The sequence below is a fragment of the Peromyscus eremicus genome, chromosome 13, assembly GCF_949786415.1.
Source record: "Peromyscus eremicus chromosome 13, PerEre_H2_v1, whole genome shotgun sequence".
Lineage (NCBI taxonomy): Eukaryota > Metazoa > Chordata > Mammalia > Rodentia > Cricetidae > Peromyscus > Peromyscus eremicus.
In genome coordinates, this window is record NC_081429.1 from 12,529,663 (window position 1) to 12,548,956 (window position 19,294).

Here is a 19,294-nt window from a genome sequence, read left to right on the forward strand (position 1 = left end):
ATAATACATTGCATTTAATACTTATGTATACTGCAATAAATTTACAAAATCAAGAAAATTATCCTCAGAAAACTGGCTATTAAAAGGATATAACTTACTAAAATTTCAAAAGAAAAGTTCAAGAATCTGTTTTTTAAAAAAGTACAAGCACTGTATTCCTTTGTGTTCTGCACCATGCAGACACCAATAACATCTATCCCATCTGTGTGCAGTTAACTCATGTAGTTCCTCAAATTGATTACTGAAACAAAAATTTGTTTTACTATCTTTTGTATTTTATTTTACTTTCAACTGGTATAATAACTGATGCTGTAATATAATTTCCCAACCTACTAAAGGATGATGCTACTTCCAGGTTTATTGATGGGATAAGAGATCTGTTCAACATATTTCATTTATATTTCCATTTATTTAGACAAATAACATAGAATTAATGGGAAAAATAAATACATATTTCATTCATGTCATCAAATGTTCATCAAAACATTTGAGTGAAATTACTGTAAATCCCAAGAACCATGTATCTTTAAGCAAAAGATGAAATAATTAATAAATGTAAATTTGAAGATTGCTACAAAAATAGTTTTACAATGAAAGAATAATGAATGAAAAAACTGGAAAGTTGGCTTAAATGAAATTAAATTCATGTGACTAAACAGAGTTCTTGATATAGTATAACATATCAACCTCTAATACAAGCATTTATGTTGGGAGGAATCTTAAAATTTTGCCAACATACTACTGGTGGAGTAAATATTGCAACCAGTGAATTTTCATATCTTTAAATGAACACTCCTCTCAATTACCTGTATTTACAAAATTAGGCACCAGTAATGAAAATGTGTTTGATACAACAGAACATGTGTCTTCTGATAGTAGAAATGACTGTGAACCTGTAGGAATTGGAATATTAATCAAAACATGATAGTAATAAAGATTATGTCTTTACTTAAAATTTCATACTAAAATTTTTAAAATGCTCATCCAAACTACAGATATGCCAACAGTGTAGAAGCTAATCGTATTAGGTGAATTGATATTTACGTCATTTTATTTTTTCTTAGACATTGAGAGATCTGTGTTTCTAAATATTTCTACCAAAATTCAAAACTATGAGGAAATTCAGGATACAATATTCTGAACATATCTGTAATGCCAGTACTTGGAGGACAGAGGAAAGTACATTCAAGGGTCCCCTGGACTACAAAGACATGCTATCTTCTAGGGTCTAGTAACATTAGTTGTGAGCCTCGCCTTTAATAGCTGAACAGAGAAAACCTAGCAAAGGGTCATTTTCTCATTTTGAATGTACCATGACTTCCTAAAGCATAACTTGTCATTAAATTTCTCTATTTAAAACAAGCTCTCAAACTCATTGTACTAAAATGTAATAAACTTGTGATTTTTAACTTAATGAAGATAAACAACTATTTGTTTCTGTTTAAGACTAACTTATTTTAAGAGAAAATTCTGTATACCGTTTACTATCGAAGATTTAATTTTAACTTTATTTGTCTTACATTGTGAGTGTTCATTTACAGTAAAGCAAGAGTGTATGGATAAAAAAATCTAGCAATATTAATCCAACTTTAATTTTCTACCAATAAGGCTTCTAATAGGCAATATTTACCAAGAAAATTAAGCAGTTTTGTTAAATTCCAGACATATGTTATTTGAAGGTAGACATGTCAAAGAATATCTAGATAGGCAGACATCATAAAACAAGAAGTATCAATATATAGACACTACTATCTGTATCACTTGATTATAAAGAACACGTGGCATCACGATTATTTTCGTATTTATATGATATTTAACATAGAATCATATTTAACTTATATGCTAAAACTGCATGATTTTTAATGATGTTTTACTCAATTTAACAATAAAATTAACATGCATGTTATATCTTAGGTAAATGTAATTTTATTATACATGAAATATACCATTCTTTACTTCTCTATATGTTTCAGATTAAAAATTTGAGTGTACACTATTTTTGTTAGACAGGAAAAGTCACAATTGTTAATAGAATTTAATTTTTTGTCTGTTAATTTGTATTATAAATGTACAATTTCCCAGATGTTGAAAAACATAGGTATAATCTGTTGAAATGATATTACTTGATTTATGATATTTCAAATGATAGAATCATGTCTAATATTTTATGATAAGTGGTAGCAATGATTTAGTTTAAAATATTCTGTAAGATAACTGGGAACATACATCATTTTCTGTCCCATTCCATTCAGCATAAAAATGAAATGTCACTGCCAAAGATAAGTTATAGATATAAATCCTATCCAACTTTTAATAAGGCAGTAACAAATCTTTTCATTATATGAGAGATATATATCATACATACATATATATATGTGTGTGTGTGTATGTGTGTGTGTGTGTGTACATATACACACATATGCTGGACTATTTAACTGTCTTGCTTTATTTTCTCTTCAGGTCAGAGCAGGTATGTGTACATGTCAGAAAATTCTTTCCAAAAAGGACAGCTGCAACCCTTTACAATGTCCTTCGATTTCTAAGTTTCTAATAGAGACACCGATTCCAAACAATATTATGCAAAGCCATCTCACTAATTGGAATATCTAGTTGATGTGTCTTGTGATGATTCATTCAGAGACAGAGGCTTAAATAGCAGCTATTTATATGTTAATTAATAAAGTGACGTGCAGAGCCCTGTGATTACACCATGCACACAGCCTATTGAGCATATTGCCGCTTTCGATTTTCTTCCACAAGAAGATGAAGAGCTCCCCATCCAGCAGCTTTAGTTTGGTTATGCAAATGAACTCTGTCTCATTAATAAAAATCATCCTCATCATTGAGAATAATTCTTATGGAAAAATAGCAACCGCTTACATATCTTATTGCTGATATTTGTCAGTACTTTGACAGAATCTACTAGAAGTTTCTTTCAAATGCAAAACTACACTTAGAATTGGGTTGGAGGAAAAAGAAACATTGGATAATTTGAAATTGTTAGAGGATAAATTCAAAGGTGAAGCATTTTCTAAGTCATCAAAGAAGACAGTTTGGTAACTGAAAACATTATTAAACCACATACTATAGGCTGATAACAATTAACTTTTCCTCGCTAAATACATGTGGAGAACACACTATGATAGAATTTTTGGGTAAAAAGGAAAAAAATAAGTGGCATGGAAATCTAACATTCTTGCAGTGTTTCCCCATTATTTACTGTATTTTGAACCACTTGATAATTTCTAACATAGTAAAGCACCTACCCTCTTAGATTCAGATATGAGAAGGAAGTCAATAATTTCCCCTTGGTGAACCTACTTAGTTCTTCTGCTCTTGGCCAAGTTCTCTCACACATCTGTGTTTCACTACTCCTGACTGTTTACTACATTTCTGGAGGTTGGCTGGATGTCAGCTTAGATGACAGTGACTCATCCTATGTCTCCTTCAAATGATGGGACACTCTAGGCATATCCAATTAAGGAAATACAGGAGAAGTCAAAGAGCATGAAGAGATGTAGTCACAGTAGCATAAGTTATTTTCTATGATCCTTTTATGATAAATAAGTTTACTATTGTACAAAGTTAAGCAGTTTACCCAACATTCGGTGCAGGAGTTATGAGAATACAGAATATAAATAAATGAGGAATCATACCTATAACAAAACAATTATATGTCCTGAGACCCCAGTGATTCAAAATAGCAAGTAAAATGTGTTCAGTTTTATGGTGACCTGTAGAAGTCTCATGAATGACTAAATCTCACAAATATCAATTTTAAATTCAGAGAACAAGGAAAGGATATTCATATTCAAATGAAATATTCTGTTGTCACTGTATTAATTTTAAAAATCTATGAAATGTACTTATCCAGAGGAGAAAAGCAAGCATCCTTCTTATCCAGTCGTGAACCCTGTTAGCTGCAACAGTGGTTTACCTGGCAAAATATTCCCACTGGTGCAGTAATGGCACAAAAGTAATGAGGTAATGAAGAACTTTGTGACTGGATTTAAAGCCCACAATATGAGGAGGAACTCATGGCCGAAACTGTTAGTGATGCCAAGAACCTATGGCTAGTTAGGCCGTCGGTTGTAGGGGAAGAACCTATAGCATTAAAAGAACTCCAAATGTCCTATTGCTGTGTCCGTAAATCAATGCATCTCCAAGTACTGGTAAGACAGTTGCCTTCTTGCAATAGATGATGATTAACACAGAAACCCACAACTTGTTGATATGAAGAATATGGGACTTCAGAATGCTCAGCCCTAAATGGGATGTCTGTATTGCCATCCTCCCTTCAAAGCTCATGGGTCTTCATGTAAGAGGATGCAGAAAGATGGTAAGAGCTAGAAGTGATAGATGACCTTAAGGAAATAGAGTTTTCCAGATGCAACTGGGCAGATGCACATATGAAGGCACAGATATTGAACAGAAAGCACAAGACCTCTGTGAGTCAAGACAAACAAAAGCCCAGTGATAGGTGGGTAAACAGTCTTATTCTCAGTTAAGATGCTATTGGCATTTGCTAGCTTCTGGGAAATGTAAAGTCAGTTTTCTTAATAGTGCGACCTTTAACGTACCAACCACACTCCTGTGCAATCCCCACACCTAGTTGGCCAACACAAACCTGGTTTGATAGGTTTCAAAAGGAGAGAGAAAGGACATGAAATTATTTGGATAGGGAGGTGGATTTGGATCTCAGAAGTGCAGGGGTGAGTATGTATAAAATCCATTATACAGAATTGTCAATGAAATAATAAAAAATATTATTATGTAGCTTTCTTGAAGTCTAGAATTTCGTCTACTACTGCCACTTACTGGTAGCAAAAAAAAAAAAAACGTTTTCTTAGCAGGTCCAGTTATACACTCTGGAAATGATTATCCTGTTGTTATAGTTTATTCTTCTTGATTCTTCTGAGTGCTTGGATTCACTCATAGACATGTACTTTCTTTCCTTTTTCTCAAAACAGTAGCTTTTATTAACCTGGAAGTTTTCCTATAACTTGATTCAATCTCATTCTATAAATGAATTTATTAGGACAACTTGCTGAAAATGTATAGAAGTTTCTATCTGTGAGATTATGGCCCATTTTATACATCTAACAATATATTAATCTTTTGGAGATAAGCATCTATTTCCCTGGAAATTTATGTCTTTTTTTGTGTGAATGTAAAGCCTTTACAATGATTTTGTTGTTCAGGAGACATTAGTAAATATTTGGAAACATGTTCAATTGTCACTATTAGTACATAAAAAATATAGGGAAAGGATAGGGGTTATTCCTAAACATATTTCAATGAAAAAGGCACCACTTTCTTGGGTTAGATTTTTGTCTTATTTTGGTTTTGTCAACTTCAAAGAAATCTAGACATATCTGATAAGAGGAAATTTCAATTGACAAACTCCCTTCTTTAGATTCACATTTAAGCAAGGTTGGGAAAATTTTCTTCATTAATGATTAACATAAGAGGGTCAAGTGTACTGTAGGCACATGGTCCTGGGTTGTACAAAAAATTGAGTTGAGAAAGTCATGAGAGTGTATAAGTAAGCAATATTCTTTGGTGGTCTCCCCTAAAAGTTCCTACCTTGAGTTCCTATCCTGACTTCCATTCATGATGGACTATAAGGTGTAACATGAGATACATCCTTTCTTTCCCAAAGTGCTTTTGTTCATAATGTTTATCATAAAAATAGAAAGACAATCAGGGCACCATACAAAAGAATATATATACATACAAAAGAATTATATAGCTTCAACCTCAACAGTGCTGTGGTTAAGAACCTGTGGTTAGTCTAAAAGCTACTAGACTTTGTCATGAATATTATGGACCTCATGGTAGAAGTTTATGGTACTGCCACCCATGCTCTCGCCTGGAAAAGACTCTTTCAGTTCATTGTGTTTGTAATAATTCACAGGCTTGAAACAAAAGGAGTTGAGAATCATTTAAACTTTCTAATACAGAAAATCTTTTTCTTGTGTTTACTGTAGAAATTCAGCAACCTGTGTAGAAATTATTACCTGTAGTTAGAATGAACTAAAATGACTTTCCCTGATGTTTTCAGAGTCATAGATTCAGAAGCTATGATATAGATATACATTGATCTTTGCGTTATGTCCAGTTGTGGTTTTCTGTGATAGTATCTAATTGTTGTAAAGAGAGGCTTTTTTGATGATATCTACAGGTATCTGTGGTATAAGGAAAAGATTTAGAATATAATAAAACATTTATTGATCTAGCAAAATGAAGGTAGTAAAATTCTTTTCTAATATCCATGACTTCACTAGACCCAGAAGCTAGGTTTTCTGTACCAAGCATGATATCTATACTATAATACTAGGAAGTCTGTGGTGAAACAATATTTCCTGGAAATAGCTGCATAAACAAGACCAGAACAATGGCAATGACAATTGATATGTTAATATGGAAGGAAGAAAGATTCACAGGGTCCCCTTCAGATATGAAGAACTACAGACAGCTAAGGACTTCTAGGAGAAGAAGAATTAGCCTTTCCCAGGAATGAGCACTGTAGCTGGAGTTTTCCTGCCTGGCCCACAGTCAGGGCAAATCTCTTTCACCTGCCAGTCCCACAGCCTCTCAGACCCGACCAAGTAAACACAGAGACTTACGTTGCCTTCAAACTGTATGGCCGTGGCAGGCTTCTTGCCAACTGTTCTTATAGCTTAAATTAATCCATTTCCTTTAATCTATACCTTGCCACATGGCTCGTGGCTTACCGGCATCTTCACAAGCTGTTTCTCATCGTGGCGGCTGGCAGTGTCTCTCTGACTCAGCCTTCCACTTCCTAGCTTTATTCTCCTCCTTGCCCCGCCTATACTTCCTGCCTAGCCAACGGCCAATCAGTGTTTTATTGATTAATTAGCAACACATTTGCCATACATCCCACAGCAGAGCACCCTTATTAATTGTCCAGTGCTGAATGGCCAACCCTGAAAACATATACACAAACAACAAAAATGAACTTGATGTGGTATATTTATATATTTATGTATACACATACCTACATACACATATATGTAACAATAATGATCAATTTATTTGGTTTGTTTGATTGTTTTTTTTTGTTGTTGTTGTTTTATTTTGTTTTTTGTTTTCATGTGTCCTCAGTTAGACATGGCTGATCATGGCAGCTCTTTTTTTTTTCAAAGAAATCTGCCTGTCAGTTGTTCAATAGAACAAGTGGGTGAGAAGTCTTTTACCAGATGGGCTGTTGTAAGAGCAATAATAGAGGAAGTCTTTCCAGATCTATTATCCTTTGGAATGTTTGGAAGTGACAACTTTTTTTTCAGAAGACCAACACAAACTATATGGAAGTGTGAAGATTCAGTTTAGGAAGAGATTATTTATCAAAAGAAGCACAAGTCAATCCATCTCATTACATCATGAATAACCACAGCACTTTAAGGTCACTGTCTTATTCTGCTTTTTTTCTACTTCATGTTAAACAAGTCTTTGTTAGCTCACAAACACATATATTTATATTTACATACATATATGCATACATACATACACACATATACAACAGTATGGTACATATAATAGTAAAAATATGTACTATGAATAATATTACAGCACAATCATTTTACTATATGATAATACAAAGTTGAAAACTATATAAAGTTGATCTCAAAGTATAACTTTAAACATATCTAAATCAACTTCTCTTAAATGCATCTCAGTTTCTCTAATGTTACATATTCTCAAATATTTGAAATGCCTCAGATAAGTAAAAATTTATCAGTTATATGGATTTGATATTCTTCCCCATCTTTAAGTCTATTTCTATATGCTCCTAAGGTCATACAGATACTCATCAGTCACATCAAACCTACTAGTAATTACATGGAAATTGAGAAATGAACTGGTGCCCTTAGGAAGATAAGTAAGCCCCTTTAGCAGCTGATCTCTTTCTCCAGCTCTTATATAAAATGTGGAAAGAACTGAAGCAAGACATAGACTCTGCCTGAGCCACATCACAAAAGGTTGATGTCTTTATTAGAGGCTTTTGAAAATGGATCTTTGAACCTATGCAAACTTTTTTTTTTATTGTTATTAGACTCACAGCTTCCTTTACCATAGGTAAAAAAGAATGAACTCAGTATATATATATATACACACAAACATACACACACACATACACACACACACACACACACACACACACACATATATATATATATACCAGTAAAGTGTAACTCTAGGGTATTGGATAAAATCACTCCAAATTTCCACAACTGAAGGGTCTCACAATTTGGCAATGGGTATTAAAGAAGTGCCAGAATTAGCCTATGACCTTAAGTTCAATATTAAAATACTTCCAATGTTTAATTGGTTTCTACATCACTTCTTAATTCTGAAGAAGTTGTAGAGGTCCTTGCCTTCTCTTCTCTACTTCGTCTTTCAAAGATTCAGACTGCTGTAGGTAGCTCAGGCTGATCTTGAACTTCTTAGGTAGCTGAGGATGACCCTGAACTTCTGATTTCCTGTCTTTACCTCCTGCAGGGCAGCTACCTACCAACCCCACAGTTCCCCAGAGTTTTCTTGAGTGAGAGCAGCAGGAAATATTAGATAGAAGGATTTAGAATGTAGAAATAAACAGAAAATACAGGATAGCCTCAAGAGGGCCTAGAACCTAGTTCAATGGGGCCCTACTGTCTCTACCCTAGGGTATTTATAGAAATGCCAAGGGGTGGAGTAAAAGACCTCCCCCCTGCATAGCCAAGTGCAGACCATCACAGACACCTGCACTCAGGCCTGTGGTCCAATCCTCTTTATGCAGACCTGCTGGGTAAAGCCACTAAGAACCTGAAAATGGGCTCCCACAACCTCCTAAGTTCTGGGACTTCATGTGTGTAATGCCACACCCAGTGAATGTGGTTCTGAGAACTGAACCTATGGCTTCAGAAATGCTAGCCAAGTATTCTGACATGGGAGCTTTGTCTCTGCTCCAAAGCTTCAACCTTTTAAGAAATGATGCAAATGTTGCATTGCAGGGGAACGGGTTCCATAGTCAAGTTATTTAAACGAGAAATGAAGAAAATATGCAAGGAGGGCAAACCAATAAATCATGAGCTAAAGAATCTACATTAAAATTTATTACAAAAATATCTAAACCAGAATTTAGTGGCTTGTTTTCTGGTCTATAGAACCATTCCTAAACTTAATGTATGTTATAATCTCCAAGTATAATTGGTCTCTAGAACCTTTCCTAAACTTATTGTGCATTATTGAAATAGCCTCTTTGGAACTGCGGAAGTGAAATTATGGTTTCCTACTATTAAATATCCAAGAAGGTAAAGTTAAAATATAGAATAGTCTCTTTTAGGTCAGAAGACTTTCCTTGCTTTAGAATTTATTGTCTTGAGAGAGAAACAAGTTTTGAAATTTTTTCATTTGCATATCTTTAAGCATTTTAAAAGTAACATGACAGGTATTTCCCCATCAACAGCAACAGTTTGCTCAATGAGAGTGAAAAATAAACGTGAGAGACTCTTGTTTGAATGTGGGACTAGAAGATAACTAAATAAACTTAATAAAAATTACATTTGAACTACCAAATTCTTCTGTATGATATGATAACCAAGTATGCGATATACATGATATATATGCATATACATATAAGAAAGAGAGACTGAGAATGAATAGCCTTGTCTCTTACACTACATTGGGGTTTATTTATTGGCAAAAATTAGTAGGAACAATTCTATCAGTTAACTACATCGCTCATCACCTAAGCACCACTTGTGTGATCAAGTAAAACTGCTCTCCTCAGATTGCACATTTTGGTGACATAGTGGTTGGGGTGGTTTGAAAGAAAATGGCCCTCAAAGGGAGTGGCACTACTAGAAGTGCGGCTTTGTGGGAGTAGGTATGGCCTTGTTGGATGAAGTTTGTCACTGTGGATGGAGGTGGGCTTTGAGGTCTCATATGTGCTCAAACCATGCCTGTTGAGATAGATCACTTCCTGTTGCCTGGGCAAGATGTAGAACTCTCAGCTATTTCTCCAGCACCGTGTCTGCCTGCATGCTGCCATGTCCCACCATGGTGATAATGGACTGAACCTCTGAACTGTAAGCCACCCAATTAAATGCTTTCCTTTGTAAGAATTGCTGTGGTCATGGTGTCTCTTCACATCAATAGAAATCCTAACTGAGACAGTGGTATAATGAAACACACAAATACAAACCCATTGAACTGCATGGCTTTGTGGCAAAAATGTTACATATTAAGACACCAACTTCATTTTGGGCAAGAAACGCAGCTTAGCCTGTAGGTACTGGACTGTTTTTTGTTTGTTAGTTAGTTTTCTATTTTAGTAATAAACTTCATACTTACAAGCCTGCTGTTTCTATTGTAACTTTTGCATTTTTTGACTATTTTATGAGATTTTTAAAAACACAACAGCAACAAAGCCATGTGAGAATAATTTTTCCTCCTTTTTTTCATGTCTGATAATTTGAAACTCATGAGTACATATAATATCGTGACCACATGAAATATTATGGTCTTTATTTATCATCTGTAGTCAAGTCTAGACACCAATATTTCCTTAATCTTTTATTTTTATAGTTCAAAATATTAAAACTCAAAATTTTGTTCATATTTAGATTACTTTTTTTCATTTCTCAGGCACATCTTGAGTATATACATATAACTGTCATCTTAATAGGAATGTTATTCAACTGAATGTACAGTGATATCTTTAAAGGAAATTAATCAGTGAATGCTGAACTGATAGATTTTTTTCCTTACATAATGACCAAGCAGAGATAATAACACTAATATAATATTTACATAACTAAATATGCGAAGATTCAAATGTAAGAAGTACTTTCCTAAATACATATTGGCAATTCTGAGCTTAATTGAGTCATCATTGTAAGTACATTACTTTATCAATGCCCTTATCTAACAAATCCCCTGGACAGAAGATAAATCAAAATAGCCAGGCAAGAAATATTGTTAATGATTCATGATGTTCATGATATAATGCATCTCAATTCAGGAAATTATTCTGCTCTCCAATGACTGTTCAATCACATACCAATTGTTTCTAAACCAACACTAAACAGTATCCAAAGACAATTAGCATCCTCCAAAACGTAGGCATTACACAAATGTGTACAATAGAGAAGAAATGCATTTATAAAGCATTATCTTTTTTAGTTATTTACTTTTTAATTAAAAATAGATTCTTCTCTCATATAATACACCCAGACTACAGTTTCTCCTCCCTCTACTCCTCCCAGCTCCCCCCCAACTCCCCTCAGCCCCAGATCCACTCCCCCTCCATTTCCCTTTGGAAAGGAGAAAGTCTCCAAGAAACAACCAAACATGACCAAATAAGATACAATAAGACAAGGCGAAAGTCCTCATCTCAAGGCTGAACAAGGAACTGAAGGAAAAGAGCCCCAAGAGGAGGAGAAAATGTTGGTGATATACCTGCTTCCACTGTTAGGAGTCTCACAAAACCACCAAGCTAACAGCTCTAATATGTGCAGAGGACTTGGTGCAGACCCCTGCAGGCCCTGTGCTTGCCCCTTCAGCCTCTGTGAGCCAAAATGAGCCTTAGCACTGTCTTTTTATATACTATTTCACTAAACAAAATATATTGAAAGTGTCTCTTTTTCCTTGAGATTCCAGGTACTTAAATCTTTCATAGTTTTTTTTTTTTTAACTAAAGAACATTCATCTTTAAATCACATTTGCTTTTTCCATTGTGGCTTTCATTTCTAAAGTTAAAAACAATAATACAATTCATTTATCCAGTTTCATTCTGCCACAGAGATTCTTTGAAGTGCTTCTGTCTTACTTCATTAGAAATTCCACAGGTAATTTTTTACATTATGCATTAATATTCCACTCAAGTGGAGAATTAACTGTCTTGACACTGAATTTATCTCTATACAGATTAAATGGGGATTGCTGTTCATGGAGTTCGGAGGGTCTCCTATAAAACATTTCAGAATTCTGATTACAGCAGTATTTAGTCATGTTCAAGCTGTGTGAGCTGAACAGAAGCAATCCTCAGCTAATACAATATATTAGAGGTGTTTTATTATTCCTTAGAATCAAATGCAAATATTATAAGATGTAATTTATTGTCTTCCTAAAACTCTATGTATTTCATGTTCTTATAACTGTGTTTACTAGTTAGTATAACAAATTTATTAATTTATTACTGAAAACTGACATCATAACTGGAGGAGGCCAGTTCTGCTTCTCTTCATGTTATTTTCCAGCTTCTGTGTGTCTATGAACACAAGAACGTGAGCAGTAATGATGATAGTTTTTATGATTATGAACCTTATAGTCTTATTTACCATTAGTTTTGTAATCTTTGTGTACATGTTGATATTCGATCTATCAGCCATTTGTGGCATAGTCCATATACCTCCTTGACTTCCAGCATGCCTCATCTTAACAAATGTGCCATCCCTAAACTAGGGAAGCTTCATAGTCATGCAATTACCAATCTGCCAGTTGCTCAGTGAAGAGGATGACTATCAGATTATAAGACTATAAGAGGCAGAAGACAAATCGCATTGGTGAATTACAGGGTTGTTTGAAGACTAGTACATTCAGCAAGATTTGTGCACTGCTGTATATGAAAAATAATTTTGCTGGAAAGGGAGTGATTGTGAGTAATATATAGAATTACCTCCTGTTAGGAATAATGAATGGAGGACCCCCATTGTTACATGCCAGGATATCAATTCATACATTGTCATCTTAGGTACATTCATGTCCATGTCACCTAACAGCTTCAATGATTTTTTATGGGAATTTCACAGTAGTGAGATGCACCCAATAATGAACATGAAAATGCAATCAGATTTGCTTATTTTATTTGTATTGTTTTAACCATCAAAAGAAGAAGACTCAGGGATATATCACAGGGTGCTAACAGACAGCACTGATGATGCTTGCACAGAATCTTTTTAATCACATTTATTCAGCAAAATCTCCCACACTCTACATTCATATATATATATATATATATATATATATATATATATATATATATATATATGGTGTGTTCATTTATGCATCTTTCTAAACTATTATTTTCTTCTATAGTTAAGCTAAGCAATTTTACCTTCTTATAAGCAATTCTGGTCAAGAAGCATCCTTAAAATTCTATTCGGTACTGTGTTTTATTTGCAGTTCAATTCCTGAAGTAGCATAAAAAGGAGGAATTATATCAACAGCAGCTTCATTTAACTCTCTCTTCATAACAGCTTTGGTTCAAGGCTTCTCAACTCCAGATTACTGGAGCTGTATGGACTGTTGACTGTGGCAGTATTTCTTAAGACATGGCGTTATAATCAGCATTGTAAGGTGTATTTCTTTAAAAAATATTTTAATATGTTTAATTGTGTGTGTGTATCAGATAGATAGGTAGATAGATAGATAGATAGATAGATAGATAGATAGATGGATTGATGATAGATAGATGGATGGATTGATGATAGATAGATAGATAGATAGATAGATAGATTGATGATAGATAGATAGATAGATAGATAGATAGATAGATAGATAGATAGTGTGTATGTACACATGTGACTGCAATTGCTTGCAGAGTCCTGAGGTCAGAAGCTATAGCTGAAGTTGCAGCGTGTTGTGAGCCACTTGACACAGCTGCAGGGAACCAAACTCTGGTTCTCTGAAAGAGCTGTATTAGCTTTAAACTGCTGAAGCATTTATCCAGCCCCACAGGAGGACTTTCACCATTCCAAAATCAGCACCCAAGTTGCATAGACACCATTGGAGTACATATCATTTTAATGTTGACCAAGCTACGTAACACTAATACTCTGAGATGCTAGAGGCCATGAAAACCGTCCGTGTCTTATACAGAAACAAGAATCAGACTCAACAACATTAAAACCAATAGACCCTGGAGCAGCCAAAATTTGCTTCAAATGTACATATACATGCATAGACATATTCATATTCATATGTGTATACATATACAAATAGGTGTAAGCGTATGACTATGTCTATGCATGCATATGTACATTGATGTATATGTGTACACATGTGTGCGTGTATGTTTACATGTGTATGCATACATATCCTTGTGTAAGCATGCATAATACAGATACATATATGTGTATATGTGTTCACACACACATGCACACCCACATTCAGAAACACACACACACATACATATATATGTAGTAACAATTAAAGAAATAATAGACACTGTGAGTTTTTTAAAATTTACTTTATGGTGGAGGACCTTCCACACCGTTTCTACTGTGACCTTACATTCTGTTTTATTTCACAAATACACAGATATTCCTGAAAAAGCTTTTAAATCCATATTATAAGGATTGTGTGTTTGAGGTACTGTGTAAAATAATTTTTTAGATGGGGTAAATTTATTATTTAAAAAGTTAGAGATGTTTTTAACATTGTCACATCAAGTGACTTCTGTGAAATATTAAGTAACTTTGTTAGGTTACTAGAAAAACAGACTTATGAAATTCCTCCCTGGGCAACCTGCTTTCAGAGGCCTTCTGACAATGTGGTGATTTTCTTCAGTGGCACAGTGAGATTCATACTGAGAAGGCTTGTACAAAAATGCAATGTAATCCTATAACCTTTGGATTGTTTTATCAAGAGGATATTACATGAAAACATGATTTATTAAAGTTCATCTCATGGTATGCATTTAAAAGGCTTAAATACAAATTTATCTTAAAAAACACAAAAGTAAGACGAAATAGTAATTTTACAACCCAACATAATGAATTTTCAAAATCTCATTTTTGTATCATAAGAGATTAATCAATAATGACTGTCAATTGAATCAATTATCTTTTGAACCAATGAATTTCCCTTAATCTGTATCTTGAGCTTCTGAGAGGAGCAAAATGTATATTTCTGTATACTGTGGAAAATTTTTCTTTATATATAGGCAACTGAACACATCAAAATCCTTGTCAGCCATTTTTATTGGCCTGGCAACAATCACTGACATGAATCCATGGTGCAAAAATGCGTGAAAATTATTTCACCTACCTAGAAGTTTTATAGTCTCCTCAGCTGTTGAAACAATCTGCAAGGCTGTTATTAGTGACAACCATCACAAGGAACTTTATGGTTCCCTGAAACAGTTAATGGCTTTGTTGACATTGTAAATATAGAACATGAGCTCTACTTTTGGTAGCTCTTTTTTTTTTTTTTTTTTTTGGTTTTTCGAGACAGGGTTTCTCTGTGTAGCTTTGTGCCTTTCCTAGAACTCACTTGGTAGCCCAGGCTGGCCTCGAACTCACAGAGATCCGCCTGCCTCTGCCTCCCGAGTGCTGGGATTAAAGGCTTACTTTTGGTAGCTCTTAACAGGCACGTGAGAAAAAAATGTACTCAAAGCATGCGAAAGACTTTCTGCCTACACTTCAGACTAAGGCAGACCACAAGTAGATCAACTCCGGTAGGAAGAAGTCAAAGATTCCCATGTCTTCAATCAACAATAATGAAATCTTGGAAGCTACATTTGTGACTTAATTTCTACATACTTTCCACATTTCAGCTCCTCTGGGTTGCCATGCATGCCTCTAGTCAGACGTCGTTTTTTCATTTCTGCTTATTTGGGAATTCTTGCAGAATGAAATTACGGTGTTGTAGCAGGAATCTTAGAAGGTCTTATAAATAAAAACAAATCCAGGAGCCACGTATTGGGATGAACGCTGAAATGATCAGAGAAGCAGAACAAGCCACAGCTTCCTCACCTTGTCAATTCCTCAGCTGATCCTGTTTCCTCAGACTGGAAGCCTCTGTGTCCTCATCCAGATGGGTCTCAGCTGAACTGCTGCTCAAAAGCCTGAAAGCTTAACCAGGCTCTAGTTCCTCGTCCTCATGCCTTAAATACCTTTCTGCCTCCTGCCATTACTTCCTGGGATTAAAGGCGTGAGTCATCATGCTTGGCTGTTTCAGTGTGGCCTTGAACTCACAGAGATCCAGGCGGATCTCTGCTTCTGGAATGCTAGGATTAAAGGCGTGTGCTACCACTGCCTAACCTCTATGTTTAATACTGTGGCTGTTCTGTTCTCTGACCCCAGATAAGTTTATTAGAGTGCATGATACATTTTGGGGAACGTAATATCACCACTTGGTGTCAGAGCTCAACATATTTTCTGAAACAGTACATGCTCCTGTGCTTGCACTGAAAATCTGCCCCTGCGTGTAATCTTCCACTCATCTTCCTGCAAGATCTTCCCTATGCCCATCACATTCTTAAGCTTCTGTTTTCCTGAACTATTTGCTGCTCTTGAATTAGAAATGTCTTACTCTGGTAAGCCTTTTTGGCATACTCTTAGTCTGCCGTCTACATGATGTTTACTCTATCTACTCTTTATCTGAATACTTCTCAAATGACTTTATCATGTTTAATTGACTTCCTGAAAGTCTGTCCTGACCACACACAGGCCGTCTGAACCAGTGCAATTATCTTGATCGAAATACTCAGTTGCATTTAGAATTCTGCAGAGTGTAATTGCTTGCTTTGCTTTGACTTCATTTTTTTTTTTTCCAACCAGGGTACGGCATTTGGAATAAATATAATAAATTAATATAATGTCAAGATTTAGATGACAATCTTAATGTCTTGGTCATCTAAGAACCAGCTTCAAGTTGTTCATGAAGTAATAAATGACTCTGGACCTGAGTTCACAGGAGATGCCTCCTCCCGGCCAGCTCACTGGATACTTAGGTTGACAGATTTAGAGTAAGCATTAAAACTTCTGAAGCAGCTAAAGCTAGAGTGCTGGAGAGGAGATGGAAAACCTGGGGCATAGCTTAGCTAAGATTTTACAGCACATTCTGTCAGAGATAGCCCGAGAAGGTGCATCCATATGAGGCCCTGCTTATCGTTCTTTTCTCCCGTAAAATCATCATCCTACCTTTATGACTAATTCCCAGGGGTGTAGGATGTTCATGTGTTCATTTTGACTATCTATAAATTGATACTTCTTGAATGGAGACACTCTAAATCCAAAGCATATTTTATCATTAGCCCTGATGCCCTACCACAGTCCAATCTATTTTATTCTGTACTACCAAACAGCTGCTGGCACCCACCAAGAGCATCTGGTTCCATTTCCTGTTGGCAAGGGCCCCATTAGCAGTAAAACAGCTAATGCCTTTTAGATGGCCTCATGATTATAGTTTTTATTGGTACCCCAGGTAATTGAGTTAATAAATTTAATTGCTAGTGCTGACACTTCCTCAACCCTCCTCCTCTCCTTAACATCTTTCCCAGCTACTCTCAAAAAAAAAAAAAATGGAGAGAGAGGGAAATTCAGAGAAACCATTAATAAGAATATGCATCTAATGGGACAGATGACCTCACAAAACACTTCTGAATGACTTGAAAATGTCACTGGGCCCACCCCAGTTTGTTTATGGCAGCATGTGGTACCATGACTCACGATTACTACCCTGATCCTTTCAAGATAATTTATAGAACCGTGCACATGACACTGAGCAATACCTAGAGTGTACAGTGTGCTGTCACAAAAGTTTCCAGGGTAGTATTTATAGCTACATAGGAGAATATGGGCACAGGTTCCTGCATTTCTCAACGAATAATTCATATACTACACTGTAAATCACAGTGAAATATTACATATTACACAATAAAACCACAGCAGAGAAGAGACCATTGATAACTGAAATCTTCTCTTGGGAGACATTTTTAATATTTTGCTGAAAGAAAAACAGATCTTGAACTATAATGCATATTTCTCTCACGATGGCAGTCTCCTCGATGTCTCTCTTTTTGTTTGGTTTGGTTTGGTTTGTTACTCCATGGAACTTCCCACTGGGTAATGCCATATGCCACATTACTTCTGCAACACCAGATTAAAAGCTTCATTGAAATATTGTAAAACATCAAAAAAAATGTACTCAATTGCTGAATTAAGAGATCTTAGTGTAAACACCAAGGGCTCAGACATTCAGTGTCACAATTTATATCAGCCAACAAACATGCATTATCCAGATAGCTTTCATGCCTGACTCCAGCTCAATGACCCCTTAAATTCCTTCCAATGATCTCCAGGCTCCCGTCTCTCGGCTCACTCTTTTTTTTTTTTTTTTTTTCTTACTTAGTTTTTATTCATAACCATCACCTTAACTCTACAATCCAGCTAGACTTGGGAGGGGAATGAGGAGAATATGGAACCCAGAGAACTTCAGTGAGAGTAGAGATTATAGGGTACTGCGAGCAGATGGAGTGCGGGCGCTCTCCTGAGCTACAGAAGGAATGGTCTGGTGGGTAAGAAGCCTGCAAGTCGAAAGAATTAGAGTTGTCCACAGTCGGAAATGGTGATCTTCTTGCTGGTCTTGCCATTCCTGGACCCAAAACGCTCCATGGCTTCCACGATGTTCATGCCTTCTTTCACCTTCCCGAAGACCACGTGTTTGCCATCCAGCCACTCAGTCTTGGCGGCGCAGATGAAAAACTGGGAACCATTTGTGTTTGGTCCAGCATTTGCCATGGACAAGATGCCAGGACCTGTATGCTTCAGGACAAAGTTCTCATTCTCAAATTTATCTCCGTAGATGGATCTGCCGTCAATGCCACTATGGCGTGTGACGTCACCACCCTGGCACATGAATCCTGGGATAATCCTGTGAAAAGAGAAACCCTATATCCAAATCCTTTCTCTCCAGTGCTCAGGGCGCGGAAGTTTTCTGCTGTCTTTGGAATCTTGTCTGCAAATAACTCGAAGGAGACGAGGCCCAAGGGCTCTCCATCGGCCGTGATGTCGAAGAACATGGTGGGGTTGACCATGGCTGCAGCAAGTGGCGACAGGGGACGGCGGCATCTGCAAAGCCTCGGCTCACTCTTTTGTATAGTTGTCTGTCACTGTTGAAAACATCAACTCATATCAGAATTGGATGTGATATCCTACAGAGAACCAATCGGTAATCAATCAGTCATTTTCATAACTGTTTCAAAATATTATTGTGTTTAATTCTCACATCCCATAAGACATTGATTGCCAACTGGGGGAGATTCCTCCTATAGCTTATTTGGCAATGCCTGGTGACATTTTGGTTTGTGATAGAGCCACTCTGGCAACTAGTGAAGTGTTCTGAGGACATTGTGGAGTGCTCAGCACATTACAAAGAACAAAAAACCCCATTACAAAGAGAAAAAAATATACAGACTTTATGAATAATCACAATGAGAAACCCTACTAAAAGACATCATTTTTCCTGTTATTTATAAAAGAGGAAACAGAGGCTCAGAGGTAAA

General features: G+C 35.8%; 1 pseudogene; it reads right to left on the bottom strand.

The window, feature by feature from the left end:
• Positions 1 to 18,247: 18,247 nt before the first annotated feature.
• On the bottom strand, positions 18,248 to 18,838 carry LOC131923356 (peptidyl-prolyl cis-trans isomerase A-like; annotated as a pseudogene).
• Between the last annotated feature and the right edge of the window lie 456 nt (positions 18,839 to 19,294).